Below are 10,895 nucleotides of genomic sequence, written 5' to 3'. Positions count from 1 at the left end.
GTTCGTGCATGGGCAGAGGGGAATCGGGTGGCATCCTCGCGGGGGAGACGGCGGATGCTCGGCACGCGGCCATCCGAGCAATGGACGAGTGCTGTTCGTCCAGCACGCCCTTGTGAACAGAGATAGGAGAAGGTGCAGGGGTGAGCTGGGCCTGTGTTGTGCACATTGGGCCTAAGTGCACAGTGATCCCCCTCATCTTTACTATTATCTTTCTGCTCTCAACTGTTAGGCACTGTTTCACATTTCAATTAAATTCAAAAGAATTTTGTTGCACATGAAATTTTTCACATAAGTACCTTGCAATGCTTTGGGATCTAACCACAAAGTTTAGGGGGCATTTTGTAGCGTACAATTAATCCTTTATTTTTGAAAGGACCAATTTATTTGCTGTTGGATCACTTATAAAATTCCTATGGATTTATCTGTGAATCAAAAGAAGTTAGTTCCACAAGAAAACGATATGGGGCATCCATAGAACTATTCGAACATTTTAGTTTTATAGTTTGAGGGAAAAATAATTTGACTTGTTTTTTTAAATGAAATTAAGGTCGGTTTGGAGCAAAGTGAAGATTAGCAAAAATTAATTATGATGATGTGGCACCATTAACAGGAGTTTACTGTAGCGTGACACCCGGGGTGTTACAAATCTCCTCCACTACAAGAAATATCGTCCCGAGATTTAAATGGGGAAGTAAAGAGTAACTTCGGAGAACTGACCCTTAAAGGGTTGATTATCTAGTGAACAACTCAGGGAATGAGGCAAAAGTATCTCTCGAGGTGAAACTTAATAACATCGAGAGCAAAGTATGAAGGTACAATAAGAAGTTACAACCGAATGGACAAACGATTGATACCTGAACAGGGTGTGAGAGAAATGGGTTCAGAGCATCGGGAATAGATCATCTCTCGGAAGGTGGCTCGTGACATTATATGAAGCCAAGTGTAAAGAATATTTCGGCATCAAGGTTGTACAGGAGAGTCAGATTTCGATCCGGTGGAACTATGGGTTATGGGCCCACCATGTGGGTTAAAAGAAGGAAAGGCGCTATTCATTTTGAATGGTCATGATAGCAAGGCATGTCAGAGGGTAGCCTGCCAGTTATGTCGGCAACAATCGTCGGTACCAAGGGCGAGGGACGAAGAGAACCATTCTCCTGCTCGTTGAACGAGGCGGACCAATAGTCAAAGTTCTCGTCCATCGGTGGCTACCGGAAAGTCATCCACAATAGTAACAGGGTCTTACTGACAGTTTGTACACCGAGGTGTTTACATAAGCAGGGAAATATTTCTGCTTATATCATATAGATCACCAGAAAGGTCAAACAAACCAATGGAAAGGAAAATGTGATCATCAGGTTAAGCAGAACAATGGAAAGGAAAATTGTGTTTAAACACATATTTCAGGGGTATATCCTTCCCAAGGACAAGCAGAGCATGATATCCATGACAGGATAGAAGTATAGAACCATTTAGGTAAGGGGGAAGAAAATTCCTGACATTACCCATACAAAGGTGTTTGGATAATTGATAAAGAAAATTTAGTATCGTGCTTCAAATGTTCTCATTGGAGATCGGATCACCACAGACATGCTTCGAGATAGCATTAACATGGTTTCAAGCAAAGGTCAGACTTTGGATACACCAAGGATCCATCGGAAACAACTTAGAAAATAAGTCATACAATTTTAGTACGAAAAAGATAAGAGTGTGTCCGACGGGCTCAACCACAATCCATCGACATGCCAAAAAGGATGTATTTCCAAAATTATATGAACAAGTTTGTGTTGGGGAAGGCAAGAATGTTGTCGATGATAACATAAATCATCGAGGGGAAGGATTGTATTTCTCCTCATTCATTTGTTTGATATCCTGGAAAAGCTCAGAATGTTGATGATGATCACGACACATTTGTCGAGAGATTTCATGAAGATGTAATTGATCGGCGATGACATCCAGTCAAAGGAATGATGAAGCGAAAGGTTATTGGAACCATGAGTACGACACAAACTCGAAATTAAGCTTGCTGTTCAAGGCGAAATGATAAGATGAGGAATATCGACGTAAGCTTAGCTCATCGTCGGAAGTTGCTCCGGGCATAAGGACCAGGTAGCACAGTTAAAAAGTTGACATGATAAAAATATAGCCGTTCATGCTAGGAATGATGTGATGGGGTATAAAACTTCCCAGTATCAAGTACTAGGTGTAATGCCGGAAGGTAAATCAGAGTAGAAGTTGGACGGGGGGAATGATTTGTAGAGGATAAGTATTTTAACTTATCCAGTAAATGGAATCAAGGAGGAAATATGGTCGGAACCACGATTGCAAAGGATCAATTCATAGATACAAGATGAGCTTGTACCAAAGAAATAATTATTTTTATGAGCAGCTCCCATGATTAGTTCTACATCGGGTCCATGGGCATGAACGCAAGGGTTCAAGGTTGACTCCCACTTCTTCAATGCATAACCTTTCATTCACCCCTCGTTTTCGAAGAAATTGTAGTGCTGAAGATTTATCTAGTGAAGCACCCAAAGAGTATGACTCGTATAACTTTCGAGTTCACATGAATTAGGAAAAGCATAGGTTCAACCCATCGAGACATTTTCACGAAGCTATACAACACAATAACAGGAGCGACGGGTACACGCTCGAAAGCAAAGGGCTAGCAATATGGAGTAGATGATTTAAAATATGAAGGAGCTGCCGGATAGTAATCCACCAAAAGATCAGGTGGTCCGCAAAGGATCTGTTGTGAATATCAGTACTCAACCAGAAGAAGAGGGGATGCAAAGGAATCGGTTTATGGAAACATCTGAATAAGCCGAAGCTTGAATACGAAGGGTTTACGATCCAAAAATTAGGGGATCAGAGGCAGGGGCTCTGATAAAGAAATGAGTATGTTGAATAGAACTAGATGGCCAATCAATCCAGGATTGATTTACCGAGAACCATCTCATATCCAGAATGATGTCTGAGTCGGAAAGATGAATTCTAGTAATCGACGGATGATAGGGATTATTCTTATTAATATTCAATCAATAGACTCGATATGACAATGACAAGGAATGCTAATGAATATTGCGATACATATGGATGTATCCATAAAGCAGGCTCACAAGACTTTCAGGAACAATAGGCTGCAGAGGATTTTGAAAGATCAGATAGCCTTTTCAGGTATTTTGGAAAGAAAATGAACAACTAGGGATGAACGAACCCCGGTTAAGTGAATTATCCGCCGTTCGAAGAAAAGCTGCAAAGCAGAAGGCACAAAGGATTCTCGAAACAATAGAGAGTACTAGTGGTATCTTGTAATAATAGGAGCAACTAGGGATGAAGGTACAAGCGGCAAGGATGTTATTCAGGGAGATTATCGGTGGTCGGGAACTACAAGGCAGTTGGCACAGGGTCTCGAGAAACATCGAGGAGTATCCGCAGAATCTTCTGGCGAAGCAAGCGATCATCGATAATGTCGGGGCTCTCCGGGAGGAAGTGGGTACGAGAACCTATGTCAGAGTTAGTAAAATGTTTAACCCGAATAGACGAGAGATCAGAGTCCAGAGTATAGACGAGGAATAAAAGATCCTAATACCACCCAATGGCGACGTGGGCCCGTAAGATACACAGACAATGTTAGTAAAAGTTTTTTAGTGACTAGACTCAACTTCGGCCAAGGAGTTGGAAAGGGGGCTACCTACAGGCAGTCGGCTCTGATACCAACTTGTGACGCCCTCGATTCAATCATACACTAATCATACACGCAAATGTGTACGATCAAGATCAAGGACTCACGAGAAGATATCACAACACAACTCTAGACACAAATTAAAATAATACAAGCTTTATATTACAAGCCAGGGGCCTCGAGGGCTCGGATACATCAGCTCGAATACACAATAGTCAGCGGAAGCAACAATATTTGAGTACATACCTAAGTTAGACAAGTGTGCCTTAAGAAGGCTAGCACAAAAGCAACAACGATCGAAAAGGCAAGGCCTCCTGCCTGGGAGCCTCCTAACTACTCCTAGTCGTCTGCGGTCTTCACGTAGTAGTAGGCATCCTCCGGGTAGTAGTAGTTATCAGTGGCGTCGTCTGGCTCCTGGGATCCGCCATCTGGTCGCAACAATCGGGTATGGGGGAAAAGGAAGTAGCAAAGCAACCGTGAGTACTCATCCAAAGTACTCGCAAGACTTACATCAGATCTAAACTAAGTATTTATCTGTATCAAAGGAATGGGTTGTATCTGTGGACTAAACTGCAGAATGCCAGAAGGGAAGGGGAAAGCCTAGCCTATCGAAGACTAGCATCTTCTGGAAACCACCACCTTGCAGCAAACAGGAGGGAGTAGAGTAGCATAAAGTAAAGTAGCAGTAGTGTTATCAACCTCGGCCAGAGATCCTTTCTCGACTCCCTGCGAGAAAGCAATCCTAGAGCCATACTATCCACTTATCATCACAATCCAGTTCACATCACCATCTGTTCATTTCTCATCACAAGTATCCAGTTCTAGTTGTATCGATCGGGATACAACTCCAAGTGTCCGGTACCGTAGGACAGGCTATCGATAGATGTTTTCTTCCCTGCAGGGGTGCAGCAACTTACCCACCACGCTTGATTAACTCTGGCCGGACACACTTTCATGGGTCATGCCTGGCCTCGGCCAAACAATACACCGCAACCCGACCTAGACTTAATAGAGAGGCCAGCACGCTGGACTAAACCTATGCCCCCAGGGGTCATGGGCCATCTCCCCGGGAACTCCTGCACGTTGCGTACGCGGCCGGTGAGCAGACCTAGCTACCTCCTTCAACAAGGCAGGTGCTTACGCAGTCCAACCCGGCGCACGCCGCTCAGTCGCTGACGTCTATTAAGCTTCGGCTGATGTATACGATGCAGAACGCCCATACTATGCCCACGTGATGGTTAGTGCTATCAGGCCAGAGGACCCTCAGATCAAATATCCAAATCATAGTGGATTGGGAGCACGCGGTAACAAGCAAAGACTCACGAAAGATGTGATCTCGTTGCCCCGTCTCGAGTACTTGCGGCAAGGGCTAAGAATGCCCGGCCACGCCTCGTAGTTATCTCGCGGGCACCTTCTAGGTCAACCCGACTCCACATCACTCGCTATTAAGCCCGCGCGGGTACCTTCTAGGTCAACCCGTCTTTAGTAACATGGTTAAGTGTAAAGTCATAGTAACCATAGTAACTGTGTGTCTAACACCAAGGGGAAAACCTGAGGAATCACCCCCGGTGAATCCCACTCGATGTTATCATCAAGGTGAACGTAAGAGGATCCACCCTCGAGGTTCACACTTGAGGGGTTGCACAACAGAGCGGTAACGGAAGTGGTTAAGGAGGAAATCACCCTCGATGACCTCGACCGTATAGCTACACTACAGAGATCTCATCAGGAGTGATGTAAGAGGTTCCACCCTTGGCACTCGATGGTAACTCTGCAGAGTTGTACAACTAAGGGGGCTGATGTGCGGTGTCGGGGCCTGGACGTCGATCACGTTGATCGAGTCATCGAACATAAAGCGGGGAAACTGGGACAAGGTGGGGGTCACTAATGGATCACTAACCAACCTATACTAAGCAGTTTAGGATAAGCAGGTAAGGTATGAAAGCAGGTAACAACAACAGGCTATGCATCAAAGTAGGATCATACAGAAAGCAGTAGCAGTTCTAATGCAAGCATGAGAGGGAAAGAAATGGGCGATATCGGAATGCTCAAGGGGGGTTTGCTTGCCTGGAAGCTCTGTTGAAAAGGAAGAAGTGTCGTCGTCGATGTAGTCGATCACAAGGGCATCAACATCGTTCTTGGGGTCTACCGGAGAGAAGAGGGGGAAGAAACAATAAATAGCAAGCATACAAATGCAATAGAAAGCACGACATGGCAGTAAGCTACGCTAGGAGTGCTCTAACGCAATACTACACGTTGCAGACGGAGAGGGAAAACATCCGTAGGGGTTTTCCCGGCGTCTGGCTTTTTCTAGACAAACAAAAGAGAGGGGACGGTTTCATGTTCAGCATGCTAGGAGCATGTGACAGATGAAAGGAGAGCGTATTCGGATTCGTCTCGTCGTTCTGAGCAACTTTCGTGTGGTAACCATTTTCATCCGAGTTATGGTTTATTTTCTATGAATTTCTAAAGTTTAAAAACAATTTTCTGGAATTTTCGGTTTTATTTTTAATTCGAAATTAACCACTGATATTGCTAAGTGTACCCAGAAGTACACCCACCGAGGGCTGACTGGTGGGCCAGGTCAACTACTCAGTCAGCAGTTGACTAGTCAACTTTGACTAGTCAAAGGGTTGATCAGGGTCCTCCTGTCATTGACCCAGTTAGTAACAAATTGGTTTTATTATTTTGTTAACTTAAATAGCAGGTGGGGCCTGGTGGTAAGTGACAGTGGCTAAACTAATGTTAGTAACTAATCTAACTAAACTAATTAATAGGGGGGCCATTATTATTTCTAATCTAACACACACGCACACACGGATATACACAGCGCCGGCCAAGGCATAGCCAGCCACCATGGCTAGGCACGCACGCTCGCGTGCTGCGACCATGGCCAGGCGCTTGGCGCGAGAGGGGCCAGGAGGGCGCAACCTCGTTTTGGCAGATGCGGCACCGGCCGTGCGCGTGCGTGGAGCAGCGTGGGGGTGCCGGCGCGACGATGCAGAGGCAAGTGCAGTGGCGGTGGCGGAAACGACGGGCGAGTGGCAGAGGCGGCGAGCAGCGGCAGCATAGAAGCAGGAACATCAGCAACGCCAGCAAGCAGCAAAGCAGTTGCGGCGGCAACGAGCAGCAGCCGCGGCAGGGCAGCAGCGGCAGCCGCATGTAAGCAGCAGCAGGGCTGCCGGGGCGCGCGGCTGGGGAGGCGGCGGCGGGCACGGAGCTAGGCAAGTGAAGCGCGGGGCTAGGCGAGCGGGGCGGCCAGAGCACAAGGCGCGGGCGTGCGGCGCAGGGCAGCGCAGGTGTGGGCGGGCGGCGCGCACGCGAGTGCGGCAGAGGAGCGCGGTCATGGTCGCGGCAAGCGCGAGCGGGCAGGGCAAGGGCGCGGCGGCTGCAGGCGTGGTCGGCTACGCGGGTGCGCGGGGTAGCGGTAGTAGCAAGAGCAGCACGAGCAACACACACACGCACATACGTCCACGTACACGCGAACTCGGATGAACTCGTGGATAGCAAACGACGACCAAATCTAGGCATAGGAAGGGGCGATCCGGAGGAGAAGCTCACCATAGAGCCGAGGGCGTCGTCGGGGAGGTCGGGGTGGGCCGGAGTGGCGGGAATCGACGGCGGAGGACGAAGACGTACAAGATGAAGATGGTGGCGATGGCGAGTGTACGGGCCTGTCCCGGTGGATTTGGTCCTCGGGATGGACGAAGTGGACCGTGGTGGTCCTTCTGGGCGTCTTCTCGCGATGCGGGGAGCATGGTGGTCGCGGCCATCGCGACGGCAGCGGCGGTTTCACACGGGGAGAAGAGAGAGCGAGGGAGGGGGGATGCTCGGCACGCGGCCATCCGAGCAATGGACGAGTGTTGTTCGTCCAGCACGCCCTTGTGAACAGAGATAGGAGAAGGTGCAGGGGTAGGCTGGGCCTGTGTTGTGCACATTGGGCCTAAGTGCACAGTGATCCACCTCATCTTTACTACTATTATCTTTCTGCTCTCAACTGTTAGGCACTGTTTCACATTTCAATTAAATTCAAAAGAATTTTGTTGCACATGAAACTTTTCATATAATTACCTTGCAATGCTTTGGGATCTAACCACAAAGTTTAGGGGGCATTTTGTAGCGTACAATTAATCCTTTATTTTTGAAAGGACCAATTCATTTGCTGTCGGAACACTTATAAAATTCCTAGGGATTTATCTGTGAGTCAAAAGAAGTTAGTTCCACAAGAAAACGATCTGGGGCATTTATAGAACTATTCGAATATTTTATATAGTTCGATGGAAAAATAATTTGACTTGTTTTTTTAAATGAAATTAAGGTCGGTTTGGAACAAAGTGAAGATTAGCAAAAATTAATTATGATGATGTGGCACCATTAATAGGAGTTTACTGTAGCGTGACACGCGGGGTGTTACAGTACTACCCTCCACTTCCAACTATAGCTCCTTGGCCCTGAGATTAAGAGTTCAAAACTGGTGCACTATATTAGAAGCACAGTACATCGCACTACTAGTTGAGAAAAATAGTACTAGTACTGCTATAGTACGAGTACGTAGTAAATAATAGCCTCACCCCTTCGTTAAGGAACGATCGAGGAGCTACAGTTGGAAGGGACGAGGCCCTGCGGTTACTACGCTCTTATCTCCTCCTCGCCAGTCCCCCCGAAGAGAAGGCAGTTCGTTGCTGCTCCCATGGATTCGCCAGGCGGTTCTCCTCCTCGTCGGGGCTGGGAGACCTTGGATGACGATCCTTTGGGAGAAACCGCATGCCGCTCCGACGTCCTCACCGCTGCAAGACTCGATGCTTCCTGCACCAACTTTTTCAAGACGGTGCTTAAACAGGCTTGGGAAAAGGCCATGCTTGTTGGTCTTCCTTGCATCCTCGAGGAGAAGGTTCTTCTATGGGACAATCCTTTGAATAGTCCATCGCTCCCTGGCCATGGTTGCATGTTGACTCCGCTAGAGTTGCCGATGTTGAGAGGTAGTCGGATTTTGTCCGATGAGCAGGTCAATCATGGAGTTTGATCATGTAGTACTTAGTTATTCCATTTCCATCCGGTAATTTCTTCGCTGCCCACCCTCTTATATATAGGTCTGGGTCGGTGCCAACGAAGATTGGCTTGCATACCTCCGGCCGGATACCACCATCATTTTGCACAACATCCACAGCAGCACGGCCGTTCCCGTAGACCCCTTCTCAACCATTGGGATTGGCCTTCCGAACTGGCTGGGCTTGAATACGTATGATGATGCCTACATGAGATTGAAGAAGATAGCAACTGCGGACCCACCGACAAAGCGACGCGGCTACGATGATTACTATCTCATCGTTGTGTTCGACATTAGGATTGCCATCAATGCAAGAGGCAGTAACGACAGAGGCTGGCCCATGTTGGCCGTGACAGATTTGTACCCCTACACGTTTGAAGACGCCTTGTGCCATCTAGGCCGCATCTTTGCGGTGACAAGCCAGGTGACTTGTTTCATCTGGTTGCCATCCTACGATACGGGAGATTACAAACGGAATGCACAAACCATCATTTGCATCCCTAACGGTGCTCCATTATATTCTAGGGACCAGTCATCCCCCGATCAAAATAAGATCGCCGATCCTGGATATGCATTTGCATCTGCGATTCGGTCTAACCTGGAACCTTGTAGCTGATTTTGGCATATTGGGATCAACTATCTTAGCAGTCGTTATCGACGGTACCACTGATGTGCAACATGGTCACACAATCTACCACGATCGGACCATCACCATCTACCCATGTATTTCATTTAGTATTATATTTTTTAACCCTCTCTCCTTCTCTTTCATTGTTGTACTACTTACTAGTACTAGTAGGAGTACTTTTTACCTTGGAGGACGCGTATAGCTAGCTAGGCCCTTGAAGACTTGAACCCACTAGCTGCCACCATTTTTGTTTTTCCATGTCTTACTATCTCATCCATGTAGCCAAGAGTGGCTATATATAATAAGCCGGTTATTTTACTTCCTCTATACCAGAGTAGTACTATTTGCTGCACAGTATTACTGACCGCCATATTTGAGCACAACATTATTATGCATGGACCTTGACTGTGTACGTCACCATGTGCCCATATCTGAGATGTCGCGTGTACTAGATGAACGGCGCCGAGTTCGACCCCCGTGATGCTACGTGGGTGCCAAGGAACACTATTGGAGAGTACTCGCTTTTCATTGGGACAGCTACCCCATTGTGAAGCGGATGCCACCTTCCGTGCACGACACCGAAGGCCTACCGTTCATGAAGGATGGTTGTGTCTTTAGTGCGCACTGCCGGATGAATGACATGTTGGGACACGCTATCCCTGATTTATGCCGCTTTAGCTTGGATAAGTCTCCATCGTGTGGAACCGGACTAGAAAGCTGTGACAATGATTCCCGTTGCCCACTGCTATGGATCGTGCCATCCATGAAGAACACCTGGGACTGTAACCTGGAGGAGGACATGTAGCCCATCTATAACGTGTAAGTGGGGTATGGTAAGTTGTGAACAGTAGCGCTGTGAGTATATGTAGACTAGTCGTGCACAAATTTATCACATGAATTGGAGATGAACTTGTGTGGCATACTGGCATTTGTACGTGCAACTTGTGTGGTTGTTGCACGGGATCCAACACGCTCATTGAGAAAAAAGGTGGCACAACTTTGGATATAGGTGACGTGGCAGCATCATACAATAGCATCGTTCGCTATAGTTGTAACTGCTACTAGGACGACAACTCCTATAAAACCTCGCGCTTGGCTCTTTGCCTCTTCGGGAGGTTCAAGAGTTCGTACTCGTGTGAACCTTGCACTTGGCTCTTTGCCTCTTCGGAAGGTCCAACAATGATGATACTATAGTACAATATGCTTCTGGCAATCTGACACCGATTGAACTGTTGCACGTCCACCGCGAGGGCAAGGGCGACCGAAAGGGAGAGCGAGAGGGTGCTGTAGTCAAAACACTCTCCTCGTCCTGCGAGCCACCGCGCGCATGGGCGAGGGAGAGGCGTAGTAAGCAAGCTTCTCCTTGTTCGGCGAGTTGACGGGACACATCAAAGCAGTACAAGTACTAGTCCTTTCTGGTTAAATATCACTTAATTTGAAACGAGAAAAATACACTGGCGGTCAACGTATGTAACAATACGCTCTTTACGGGCACTATATATAGTTTGGCGGTGATTATATGATCACTAGCTCATCGT

This window comes from Triticum aestivum, chromosome 5A (assembly GCF_018294505.1).
Source record: "Triticum aestivum cultivar Chinese Spring chromosome 5A, IWGSC CS RefSeq v2.1, whole genome shotgun sequence".
Classification (NCBI taxonomy): Eukaryota; Viridiplantae; Streptophyta; class Magnoliopsida; order Poales; family Poaceae; genus Triticum; species Triticum aestivum.
Note: the sequence above shows the minus strand (reverse complement) of the source record.